The 12,933-nt window shown below is 49.4% G+C and overlaps 1 protein-coding gene and 1 long non-coding RNA gene across 2 annotated transcripts in view; one reads left to right on the top strand and one right to left on the bottom strand.

Moving 5' to 3' along the window:
- Positions 1 to 104, bottom strand: part of ZCCHC7 (zinc finger CCHC-type containing 7) — a 259,249-nt gene extending 259,145 nt beyond the window's left edge. The window contains exon 1 of the mRNA XM_019516803.1: positions 46 to 104. The gene's annotated coding sequence lies outside the window, so the exon portion shown is untranslated. The remainder of the gene's footprint in view (positions 1 to 45) is intronic.
- Positions 105 to 232: 128 nt separating this feature from the next.
- The window catches only part of LOC109297174, a 19,867-nt gene continuing 7,166 nt past the window's right edge, over positions 233 to 12,933 (top strand). The window contains exons 1-2 of the long non-coding RNA XR_002097229.1: positions 233 to 346; positions 1,406 to 1,490. This is a non-coding gene — a long non-coding RNA (uncharacterized LOC109297174). The remainder of the gene's footprint in view (positions 347 to 1,405; positions 1,491 to 12,933) is intronic.

Genomic DNA, 12,933 nt, shown 5'->3' with positions numbered 1-12,933 from the left:
AGCCCCGCGACCGGGGCCGCCCCGCGCCCGCCCGCCCGTACTCACTGCCGGTGCCACCAGGAAGCGCCAACCAGGAAGCCCTGCGGCCGGAACACGCGCTGGCCGCCCCGCCCCACCCGGCCCGCGCTTCCGGCCCGCCCAGCGGTAGGGGGGCGCAGAACTACAGCTCCCGGCATGCAGAGGGGCGACGTGAATGTGCTAGCGCCTGCTGCGGGACTAATGTAGCCTCACGGGGGCGGGGCGTGCTGGCGCCCGGTGTTGTCAGGTGCGGGACGGTTACCGTATCTGTGCGATAACTTCGACCCTTGTAGGATATACGGACAGGAATAGAAAAAGCGTTCGAAAAGTACGGTAGTTGATGCGGCAGATGCAAAACCCAAGTCACCGTCAGGGAGTCTTCACTGAGGTTTGGGTTGGCTGTCAGCCCTTTCTTATGAGGTCTTGCCTTGAAATAAAAAAGGGGTTTTTCTTGTTTGTTTGTTTGGGGGTTGGTTTTATTTGTCTTTTTGGGGGGGGTGTTGTGTGCTTCAACTTTGACGCCCCAGTTCTCATTCACTCACTCACTGGCAACTTACAGACAGCAATATAAGGTAAATAAGAAGAGTTCTTTGCAGACTTCTTTGCATATTCATTTGCACGTTATTTCAGCGTGCAATCGTTTTTCAGCAAATTTGATAATTTTGGGCTTCCATTAATTTCATATTTAAGACCTGGCAACGCTCATGCCCAAGGCCACGACACTTGAGGGGCACTGGTGGAAACTAGCCCACCTTGCGGCTGCAGGCTCTTGGCTTGTGCCTGGCTGGTGCCAGCAGCTGCCTCAGCAGGGCGTGCTTGGTTGTGCCCCCAGAGGGCACTGCCTTGAGGCTGGGGGGAGGACCCTGAGGGTGCCCTTGTGCCCCCTGTGGTTCTGGCTCCAGCCAGAGTTTCAAACCAAGCAGCTGCTGTGGCTGCAGCACTTCGAGTCAGACAGCGCTAGGGGAGCCACCTGACTTCATGGCTCATTGTCATGTCCTTGATCCCTTCTACCCACCCCCCCCAACAGCACTCTCTTTTTTAATAGTCTTGATGTTCCACCAATCAAGCCATCCCTTTGTTCTGCTATCCTGTGTCTGTTCCTGCTCCTGGTAATGGAGCTCCTATTTCACAGCCCAGCAGATTGTTTTTAACTCATTCCAATGATGCAGTATTTCTTTTCACTTCAATCTTAAATTGAATATTACAGCCCTAGGCCCTCAGCCTACGAGTAAATCTTCTAGTTTAATTTTAACTGGGAAAAAATGGGTGTTGTTTGCTAGGTGATGATGTACCTCAGGTTCTACATCCCCCTTTTCAAAATTCTAGATCTGCTTATGCTTGAGGCACTTTTTTTTTTCTTCCTTCCTAAGCTGCCATTTTCTTTAAGGTGTCTCTGAAGACACTGCCCCATCACACCGAATGTGGAATGCAGCTGGCAAGGGCCAAAAAGGCAATAAAAAAGGATTCTACAAGTATGTTAAAAGTAAGGGGAAGACCAGAGAGCCCACAGGTCCCTTGTGGAATGTGAGAGGCATCTAGTCACAGACAATGCAGAGAAGGCTGAAGTATCTTAACACCTTTTTTTACTTCAGTCTTTACAAATAGGGGCAGATACCAGAAGGCAAGTGCAATTTTCATTAAATACAGGGAAGGGAATAAACAGCCTAGAGTAGTAGAAGAACAGGTTACCAGTGACTTAGAGAAGCTCCACGCTTTCAAGTTGGCAGGGCTGGATGGGATGCACCCTACGGAACTGAAGGCATTGGCTGAGGTAATCTGAGCCATTGGCTATCCTTTTTGGGAACTTGTGGGGGTTGGGTGAAGTTCTGGATGACTGGAAAAGGGCAAATAGAGCACCCATCTTTAAGAAAGGGAAGAAGGAGGATCTGGGTAACTATAGACCAATCAGTCTGACACCAGTACCTGGAAAGATCACGGAGCAAGTCCTCAATTAACCTGTTGGGAAGCACCTAGAGAAGAACAAGGCAATTAAGAGCAGCCAGCATGGATTCATCAGGAACAAGTTATGCCTGATCAACCTGATTTTTTTGTAGTAAAATAACAGGCTCTGTGGATGTGGGAGGGCAGTGGATGTCATATGCCTTGATTTTAGCAAGGATGCTGACAATGGCTTCCATAACATTCTCATTAACAAGCTGAGGAAACACAAACTAGATGAAAATAGTGCCAGGTAGATACATAGCCAGTTGGATCACTGTATTCACCAAGCAGTCTTTAACAGCTCAATGTCTAATTGGGAGGAGGTATCAAGTAGCATTCCCCAGGGGTCTGTCCTGAGTCCAGTATTGTTTACCATCTTCATTAAAGTTTGGGATGATAGGATTTAGTACATGCTTACAAATTTGTAGATAGCACCAAATTTGCAGATTGGATTTTCAGACACTGTGGAGGGCAGAGCTAGGATCCAGATAATTTTTCCAAACTATCTGCAATCACTCGGATCAGATTCAATGAGAACAAGTGCAAAGTCCTGACTTGGGATGAAATAATTGCATGCACAAATATAGAGGGATAACTATAAAGAGGATAATTTTCTGGTTATTAGGATGACCAAGGATTGGAACAGGCCACCTAGAGAAAGTGTGGAATCTACATCCTTGGAAGTTTTCAGGAGCAGGTTAAGCAGACACTTGGCTGGGATGATTTCATCACAGATGCTCCTGCCTTGAGTGGGGGGCTGAATTAGATGATCCTGTCAGGTTCCTCCCAGCCCTCCTTTCCTGCAACCCTATGATCTCACCTACTTAGTACTTTGAAGTAAAATTTAAAAATAGAGCAACTTGTAAGATGCACGCTCCTGGCCAGTATTTTTCAGTGAGATTCTCTAATGGATATATTGGCCTGATTAGTCTGTAATGAAAGAGTAAGATGCACAAGGATACTTCAGTGATTCTCTGGACATTAGGGGCAGCAGAGGACATGGTTTTGCACTGGCAGGGAAAATTAGAGAATTGGTTTCTCCAAGGAAGATGATCTCTTCATTTCTATGAACAGACTCCACTCTGACCCACTGGATTTGTCTGAGGCCACAAAAAGGGAGAGCCTACAGCTCTGCAGCATCAGCCCATCCTTCTTCAGATACTGTAGAAATGTCACTGCTGTAATAGTACAGGCTTTTGGGGTGTGGACATGGTTGGAACAAGAGCTTACTGTTTTCTATGGTATTTGCTTTTACCAGCTCTACAGTTGCAGAAGTCTGGGAATGAATGTTGTTGAGCTGCTCTGCGGCTGGGGACCATCTTTAAAAGCCAACCCTGCTCCTTGCTCCCTGGCCACCTGCCTTTCTGGCCCAGAGCAGGCTTACCTCACCATCTCAGACTTCCTGCCACTGTGCTGCTGCTACCCAGACCCCATGCTGCTGCTCGAACCCCAGCAGGGACACCAATGAGGCACAACTGGATGCCATTACCAGTGCCATCAACTCACCCCTGGGCCTCCAACCCCACCACCAGCCAGGACTGGTAACTGCATGTTGTTCAGCATACCTGGGATGACAAGCAATGGCTGGAGTCAAGCAGTGGCTTGAATGACCAAGGCCACCTTTTAGGAGCTCCTCAACCAGCTCCATCCACATCTGGAGCAGCAGACTACCATGTGGTGGCCCCTCCCCACAGATACCTGGCTGGCCATTTCCCTGCTCAAGCTGGCAATTCACCAGCTCAAGCTAGGCACTTAAACAGGTGCCTTGGCTGGATCTGTGCACTGGTGGAGTGCACCTTTTCCTGCTTGAAGGGACACTGGTACACCCTCACTGCCCACTTTGAGATCGCTGAGGCCAATATCTCCTGGGTCATTGTCACAGCCTGTGTGATGCATAACATCTGCAAGGCCCAGGAAGAGCTATTTCATGAGGCCTGGGCAGAGAAGGTGCAGCAGACAGAGGACACCTGGCACCAGGAGTGCCAGCTGGGGTGGCAACAACAGCGACAGCCCCCGCACCCGGAGGCCTTGGGTAAGCCACTCACCTGGCAGCAGGGGCCAGGGCACCAGGTGCAAGAGGCACTGGACAGCCATCTCCTCCTGCACCCCCCTCTATAAACCGGCCCCAGCCCCATTCTCACTGCAGACAGTTCTCAGAAAAGCACATTATTCCCTTCCACAAAAACAGACCCCCTCCTCTATCCCTCCCCCACACCAGACCCCATTACCCCCTTTCCTCCCTCCCCACAGAGCCCCTTCACCAACCATCCTACCCACCACCAATAAAGCACCTTCTTCCCCATGCAGATCCTGTACAGTGCTATGTGCGCCCTTCTAGGGTGGGGGGCAGTGGGGTGGCAGTGCTAGGGGGTAGAGCCTGGGGACACACACTCAGCACCCCAGTCTCTGGCCGCACCTCTGCAGGTGTGCACGCTGTGGCCTCCGCTGCCCTGGCCACCATGGCAGCCTGCTGCTCCTGGATCTCCAGTGCCTCTCCTCAAGGGCCAGGAGCCTGTCCTGGAACTCCTGATCTGCCCGGTATCTTCATTGGACCCTCTTCTCCTCACACATGAGCCTCTTCTCCTTGTGTGTGTCCCTCCTCTGCTCATGTGTGATGTCTTGTGTGTGTGAGACCCACAAGTCCACCAGCCATTCCTTGGCCACTGTGACCAGGTAGTCCAGCAGTCAGGTCCAGTCCTGGGTCCCCTGCTGCATACAAAGGGCTCTGGATGAGAGTGACCCTGAAAGTGCATCCTGGCTGCCAGCTGGTACGTCTCCATGTGCAGCTGCAGGACCTACAAAGCCAAGAGAAAAAGGCTGTTTGTTATCTCAGAAATGTTGCAAACTCTCACAGACTCAGTACCAGGGGACTGTGTACTGCTTGGCCTCAGATTGGGGGTTGTGCATGCATGGGTGCCCATGGACCATGGCAAGTTATCTGGGCAGGCCCTGGCCCAGGCAGCTTCTGGCTGAGCCTCCTGTCCCTGCTCACTCCAGAAGCACAGGCAGGGCTGCTGGGTGCTGGTCACAGGCAGTCTGCCTTCCCCGCCCCTTTCTGAGGCCAGGAAAGGCCTGGCTCCTGGCAGAACCTGCTGCCATGGCTCCAGACCTACTCCCCCGACTTCTCCTCCTGTAGGCTAGCCTGTATTCTGCGCTGCTGCCAAGTCCCTGGTGCCTGGGATTAGGGGCCTCTGGTTGACTGGGATGCGGGGCTGGTTGTGGCCCCACCCTCCCCCCAGGGGGCCTTTCCAGAATGATCCCCCACTGGGGGCCAGCCCCACCCCCGCCCCAACATGCCAGCCCTGCACCCTGAGCGTGTCCCTGCTGAGAGTGTACCAGGTGTGCCATGAGAAGTGGTTTGCACAAACCGAGAGGTGCCCAACCCACTATGCCCTGCTGCTGCTGCTCCCCATGGTGTCCCAGGCACACCTCACAACCCCGCATGGGACCCTGAGCTTTGATCATGTGGCAGGCAAGCCTGCAGTGCCCCACAACCTCTGCCACTGCCTGGGGGGCTGCCTGTGGCTGTGCTGTACGTCCCTGCCCCCTGCAGCGGAGGATGACATCACTGCCATCATTGACGTGTTCCTTTGTATACGAGAGGCCCGTGCCTGCCTAGCTAAGGGGGCATATGCTGCTCAATAAAGTTTTACACTATCTCCCACCTCCCTGTGTGCTGTGGGGGGGAGCATGACAGGGAGAAGGGGCAGAGGTGAAGAGGGCCCTCACAGCAGTGTGAGGTTTACTGGGTGGGTGGGGCAGATGTCCTTGGCAGCCTGAGTCTGTCCCTGCTGGTGGTGAGGATGTGTGGCTCCTGGCAGTGTCCTGGGGCATGGGTGCCCTGGCTGTCTGGGCAGAGGCCAGAAATCTGTACAGTGTCATCTGGAAAGATGCCTGTCAGGAAGGAAACATGATGGTGGAATGAGGAGGGCCAAGCAGCGGTAAGGGAGAAGGAGGAGAAATGTAAGAAATGGAAAAATACAGGGGACTCTCTAGACTTTGAAGCATACAAAGTGGAGAGGAAGAAGGTAAAGAGGACCACTGCTAAGGCCAATAATGTTGCAATGGATGATTTGTACCAAGGACTAGAAACAAAAGAGGAACAAAAGGAAGAGAGAGATTGACAGGGGATGTGACACATGTGAGAATGATGAAAGATGAATCTAGGAGACTGTTGACAAGTGAGGAAGAAATTAAGGGCAGGTGGAAGAGCTATTTTGAAGATCTGATGAACGAAGCGAACCCAAGAAGTTCTGGAGCAAATGCCACAGAAAAACAAGGCATGGTGACTGACATCAGCAGAATGGAGGTGAAAAGAGCATTGAATAAAATGAAGAATGGGAAAGAAACAGGACCTGATGATATACCAAAGGAAGGTTGGAAAGTCTTGGAGGAAGAAGGAATTGATATATTGCAGAAGCTGTTTAAAGCAATATTTGCAACGGAGAAGATGCCAAATGAATGGAGAGGGAGTGTGTTCATGCCAATATTCATGTAGAAAGGTGATGTCCAGGATTGTGGCAACTACTGTGGAGTCAAATTGATTTCTCATACTTCGAAAGCATGGGAAAGTGTGGTGGAGAACTGGTTAAGAACAGAAGTGGTTATTGGAGAAGACCATTATGGATTCATGCCAGGGAAAAGAACCATGGATCCAGTTTTTGCAGTAAGAGAAATGATGGAGAAGTACAGGGAAGGTTGTAAAGATATCCATTTATTTTTTATTGGCCTGGAGAAAGCCTACGATTGTGTACCCAGGGAGGAAGTATGGGAGTATCTGAGAGTTAAGGAGGTGCTGGAGAAATATGTCAGAACGTATTATAAATGTACAGTGAAAGTGAGGACCAGCTCAAGAGAGACAAAGAGTTTTGAAGTGAAGATGGGCATTCATCAAGGGTCAGCTTTGAGCCTGTTCCTGTTTGCGGTCATGATGGATGTGTTTACTGAACAAATAAGGAGACCACCCTGGAATATGATGCTTGCAGATGATGCGGTCACTTACACTGAGAGTTTAGAGGAAGTGCAAGCTGGATTGGATGAATGGAGAGAAGTACTAGAGAGAAGAGGAATAAAAATTAGTCGATTCAAAACAATATATGCACTATGATTTCTCTGAAGTACTTGATGTTGAAAATGTGATAATCAATAAAAAACAAGTTTGAAAAGTTGACAAGTTCAAGTATCTGGGGTTGACCATTCAGCCAAATACAGAGTTAGATGAAAGGTTTGAACCATTGAATAACAGCAGGGTAGATGAACTGGAAATTGATGACAGGAATATTATGCAACAGGACAGTATCAGTGAAGCTGAAGGGTAAAGTCTACAAGACATATGCATCCAGTGCTATTGTATGGAGCAGAGACATAGCCCCTGAAGAAGATTCAAGAAAGGAGACTGAATGTGAAAGAGAGAAGAATGCTCCAATGGATGTGTGGAGCAACGAAGATAGATAAAGTGAGGAATACTTACACCAGAGGATCAGTGAAGGTAGTACAGACATCTAAGAAAGTACAAGAGAGAAAACTGGCATGGCATGGTATGGGCCCGTTCAAAGGAGTCCAGAAGAATATGTGGGAAAAGAAGTTACCAGAATAGCACTACTAGGGAGAAGGGGAAGGGAAGACCAAAGAGGAGGTGGAGAGAGATAGTGGAGAGAGACATGAGAGGAGTTTGAAGAAGAAGATATGTATGACCAAAGCCAGTGGAGAGCAAGGATCCTCAACAGCGACCCTGTTTAGACAGGACAAGTGAGGGAAGAAGAGAAGACTTTTTAGCTGTAGCATATAAATTCCTGATTGCAGCTGCCAAAGATAGAATTCTAGTAAGCTACAAGGCAGGGAATAAGTCCAGTGTGGCACTTTTGTCACATCTCCACTTCTTATCAGTACTGAGCCAGAGATCTGTCCTTGGATTTTGCTCCTGAGGAGGGGTTCCTGCACTATGACCAACCTAAAACATTCAAAAGTCATGAACCAGGTTACTCCATTATAGAAGAACCTAAAGCATAGTGGTTAGGGTACTTTCAAGCAATGTAGCTTTGACCCCCAGAGGGCATAAGATCCAATTTTGGGTGGGTGGTCTAGCCACAGAGTCATTATAAAAGAGTGATCCCTGATCTGTTTTTTTGAAAGAAATTACTTGAGTAGCTAACTCCAAAAATTGATTCAGAACTATGCATTGTAAATAGATAGAGCTGCTTTTGTGCACCAAGACCTAGACACCTACACCCCAGAGAATGATAGGATTTCAGATACACCCCGGTCCTCAGAATCACCTATTAGCTATCTTAGGCAGCACCCCAGTTTGTGTCCTGGCTAGTGCAAATCCCATATGTAGGCATCCCATTCTTCCCGAACATTGTATGGGAAGCTTAGGTGTTTGATTCAGCACTATAGAGTCCAGAATGGGAGCCAGGAGTCTAGATGTTAGGCTCCTGGTTCACAAGAGCAATGCCTATATCTTTGTGAATCTTGCCTAGGGTGACCAAAGAAGTCTTTAACAAGGCAGGATGCCAAATCGTGGGTTCACAATATCTTAAACTACTGCTTTTAATTGCTAGCCCTTCCTTACTCAGGAATCTGGGAGATGGTTAAAGTACTCAGGATACCATACCAATAGGCCAAAGGGAGGCACATTCCAGGATTTATAACCCCCCCCACACACACACACACACTTGTGAGTTTGCTGAGCATTAAAAATATTCATTCACTTTCTAAGATTTCTAAACTGTAGACTGAATTTTAGCAATTCAAGACCCAGAAATCTCCAGGAGCAGTCATGTAGGTGGAGCTAGGGGTTGTGTGCATTTATTGTCTCTGGGTGTGTTGGTGGGAGGAAGGACAATTTTGCTTCTCCCTCCTGCTCTTCCCACCCCCTCAAAGAAGAAACGAGTTTTACTCAGAACCTGGTAGATTGTAGGGCACATAGTGGGGAGCAGGACTCTACAGGGAAGCCCTGTGTTACAGAGGGCTCTGAAAAAAAGAAAACAAGAGGGGTGCATATGTAAATGACAGATAATAAAGTGCCAGTAGATGGCGCCCGATGATACATAGAACCCCCATTGATATGCTGGTTTTGTAGAACTCCCAAGTTCGGCTCATTGCAACTAAGCCCGTCTTTCCTTCAGCTCTTACCACTCTGGACCTCTGTACCACTTCTGGGTTCCACGGCTGCCTGGCATTTCAACACTGCCAGTAGCTGCCCCAGGAACTGTGCCTGAAGGATGGCTTCACAGTACAGGACAAAACTGTCAAAAAGGATCCATGGCAAGATGGATGTCAGCTTTTTTTCAAACAGCATTTCAGACAGCTGTGGGGAACTGGGTGATGGGGTCTACAACTAGGTGGGAAAATCTAAGTTGTTTGGTAACTTAACAGTCCTTAAGTCAGACATAACCCTCCTTTCTATTACAGGTGGAGCTGGTGTCCCTGGTGTCACCACTTATTAAGGTGGCCTGACACTTTTCCTGTTAAGATCCTATTTTTCATTGCTTCTACCTTGTAGCAGCTTGGGACAAAATGTTCTATGTTGGGTGTCTACCTCATGCTAATTTTTTTCCTCTGGAAAATCTCAGAAAGTTTCAGCCTGAAACCTGGAAGCAGAGCTAAAGAAAAATACATTGTTTTGACCATGTTAAAAGTTATGGTGACCTTTTCTGGGGACTTTCAGAAAATGAATCTGTTATCTTGCAATTAAAACTGGATCATGATGCATGTGCATGAGAGCTTGAATTAAGGTTGCGCAGGCAACTTGAATCTTCACATTTCCCAAGGTTTGAGCACTTGACTTTACAACCTTAAAATATTATTTTAATGCAGGATTTTGAGGGTTACATATTATGTAGAGAGAGGTAATTAAGTCCTTGTTAGTCTGAAGTTAGGCAGGGCAGAATGGCACCTAATAGAATAACTCATGCAGAGAAGCATAAACTTTCATAGGCTACAGCCTACTTCATCAGATGACATCAAGTGATGGCAATGTTGCTACATAATTTCAGTATCAGCAGCCTTGGGGATCCCACATTTTTAGTAGATAACGTCCTGCTGTACATTTCTGCTTCTTGGTCTCCATAGCGCCCAGTGCTAAACACTCTAATCTGATTCCACAGAACACTTAAGCATGTGAATGGTCCCACTGAAGCCAATGAGACAACTCAAGTTCCTTAAAAGGAAGCCAGTTTGAAGTGTTTTGAGGGATAAAGCTATAATAGGGCGTCTATACATGTGTTCTGGGGAGGGAGCAGGGGCGCTTTAATTAGAGCTGCTCTGAGAGCCACTCTAATTAAAAACACCCACAGCATCATGTGTGTTCAGTGTCTTGCACTTCAGAACGGTGACAGGGGTGCTTTATCTAAAGCTTGTTCGACAAACTTTAGTTAAAGCACCCCGTCGCCATTTTGAAATGTGGGGATGCTGAATACACGTGACAGGGGGAAGTCACGAGCCCGGTCACAAGGTTGGCCTGCCCACCTGTCTGGGGCAGTCTGCTTTGTCTCTTCTGCCACGACTTGATGTTTAAAAGAAGATGTAATAATGCGGGAGGCTGCCTGTTTTATGCCCCGATGCCTAGGGTGTTATACACGGCTCTGAACCTGCCCTTATACCGTGTCCCATGCCTCACAGATGGCATCCAAAGTACAAACCCTGCCTCAGGCATCTTCAGATGTGCCTGGGCCTCCTGCCCTCTCACTAGGGCCTCCACTCCAGCTAATCTGGTCAGCCTATGTGCAGTCCTTCAGGCCCCTTATGGCCCTACTCTACACAGCCACCGCCACTCCAATCAGCCCATGAGGCCCTACTCTACATGGCCACTGGACACTACGCTGCCCCCTCACTGGGGCTATGGGGCCTTACACTCCATGACTTCAGGCGTCTGCAGTCATGCCTGGATCCCACTCTTGGCCTATGGCCCACTTGGTTCTCAGGTGTCTGCAGACATACCTGGATTTATCTCAGGCCCCACTCAGTGGGCCTGGGCCCCTGAGGGTGTGTTCCTCTAGCCTTTCCCTTCCATGGGGTCACCTGTAGGGCAATGGGGTCTCAGGCTTTCCAGTGCCCTATACTTGCCTTTTACTAGGGAGGAACAGGTGTGACATTTCCTGGAAGCTGCCTTGCCACAAGCAGCTTCACCACACCATCCAACCCCAGCAGGGTGGAGTTTTAGGTCATTCCCCAGGACCAGGAACCTCCTCCATCACCATAGTTCATGCCCCTTACCTCCAGGTTGTTACATGAACAGCAGCTCCAGCTGGGTGATGTTCCCCCTGCAGCTGCTTGCAGCAACTGCTGACCCTACTGCTCAGGGCCTGCTCTTATCTCTAGCAGCTGGACCCTCTTCCCAATCAGGCAGCCTCCTGCTGGCCATGTGACTCCTGATAGGGAATGTGGTCACCTACAGGCTGCTCTGCTGCCTATTCTGGCCCTTAAAGTGGCAGGCACCTAAGGTGCCCTGCTACAACACATGATGCAGAGGCTCAATGGCAACGTGTAGGGTGTGCACATGGTTGCACATGCACCCCCTGAGGTTGGCAGTGTAGCTCCTGCGAATAGCACCGCTGACACTGCTGGCGGCGCCTGCAGGAGGTCCCTGATCTCTGCTGGCCACCGCTGCCACTGCTGGCAGTGTCTGCGGGCGGTCACTGACCACTGCTCGGTGCTTGCCAGCCCCCTGCCACTGCCACTGCCACTGTCTGCAGGAGTTCCCCACTTGGCCTGGCCCCGCCACCGACATCACCGCAGCTGCCTGCGGGAGATCCTACCTCGCTGCCGCCATGCCCCCACCACCAACATAGCCGCTGCCACTTGCCAGCGGTCACCATGTCCCCCAGCCTCTAGGGGCATGCTTCAGTCATGCAGAGGCAGCTGGAGAGTGCTAATTAGCGCACTCCAGCAGACTCACAGGAGAGTCAACTAATTAGCACACATCTGAGCAGAGATCTGTTATGTGTATAGGTGCCCATAATGTTCAGCACCTCACAGAATTAGACCCCTCATAGGAGCCTCCAGGAATGTAGACCTGCAGAAAACTTTGAATAGTTTATAAGACCATTATAGGGCCACTGAAGAGAAACAGTGAAAGAGGAAAACAAAAACAACATCCCACCTCATTATAAATTCAAAAGATTAGGGAAAGGTATTTATAAACTTTGTCATTACTTTCTCATCACTTTTCTTGTATCTGGTTTGCATAGTGGAAGGATGCCTTGCATAAATCACTATAAAATGATGTTTTAAAGATGTTGCATTTAAATTAAAGGAAAAATTAATAAGCCAAACTTTAGTGGCATGGAAGTCACTGGATGGTGTGCACTGGCGTGATACTGGGGCCTGATCCAAGGCCCTCTGAAGACAGTGGGAAGACTTTCATCTGGCCTCTGGTTCACTTCTCTGATGCAGGAATGCAAACCCTGTGGTAGCTTATTGGTGAAGGGTCACACTTGGCAGAGTTACGTTGGATTGATTCAACATGCTGGGCTCCTGCCCATCCCTACAGCCTAGCTCCAATCTCCCCTCATCCTCAACTGAGTGGAGCAGGGGCAGTAGCACTTCAGAAGTTAATTAAATTCCCACCCCCCACCTGATCTGCTCCTCCTCTTCCCACTGCTCCACTCTGCAGCTTCAGAGGAAGCAGCGGGGGAGGGAGGGAGTGTAATTATTGAGCTCCTTAGCACTTAGCTCTACAGTGCTTCATAGCCTGTTAATTACAGTTTCTGCCGCTCCACTCAGCTGAGGAGCAGAACAGCAGGTGGTGGGGAAAGGGAGGAGTGGGGCCTTCCCAGGTGGAGGAACTCAGTGGATTGGGGGGAGCACAAGGGGCTTTAAAGGGGAGAGGAAGGGCTAGGTGTAGGAGGAGGCAGTAGTTAAAGAAAATGAGTAGAGAGGCAAGTAGGGAATGAGAGGGAGGTGAGGGGAGAAGCAGCAGTAGCTGGGGAATGCAGGAAAAAGAGCTTGGGGACAGGATAATGTGCAGAAGGG

Source organism: Gavialis gangeticus, unplaced genomic scaffold (genome assembly GCF_001723915.1).
Source record: "Gavialis gangeticus isolate Ggan-Ray unplaced genomic scaffold, GavGan_comp1, whole genome shotgun sequence".
Classification (NCBI taxonomy): domain Eukaryota; kingdom Metazoa; phylum Chordata; order Crocodylia; family Gavialidae; genus Gavialis; species Gavialis gangeticus.
Note: the sequence above shows the minus strand (reverse complement) of the source record. Positions and strands in the feature narration are given on the sequence as shown.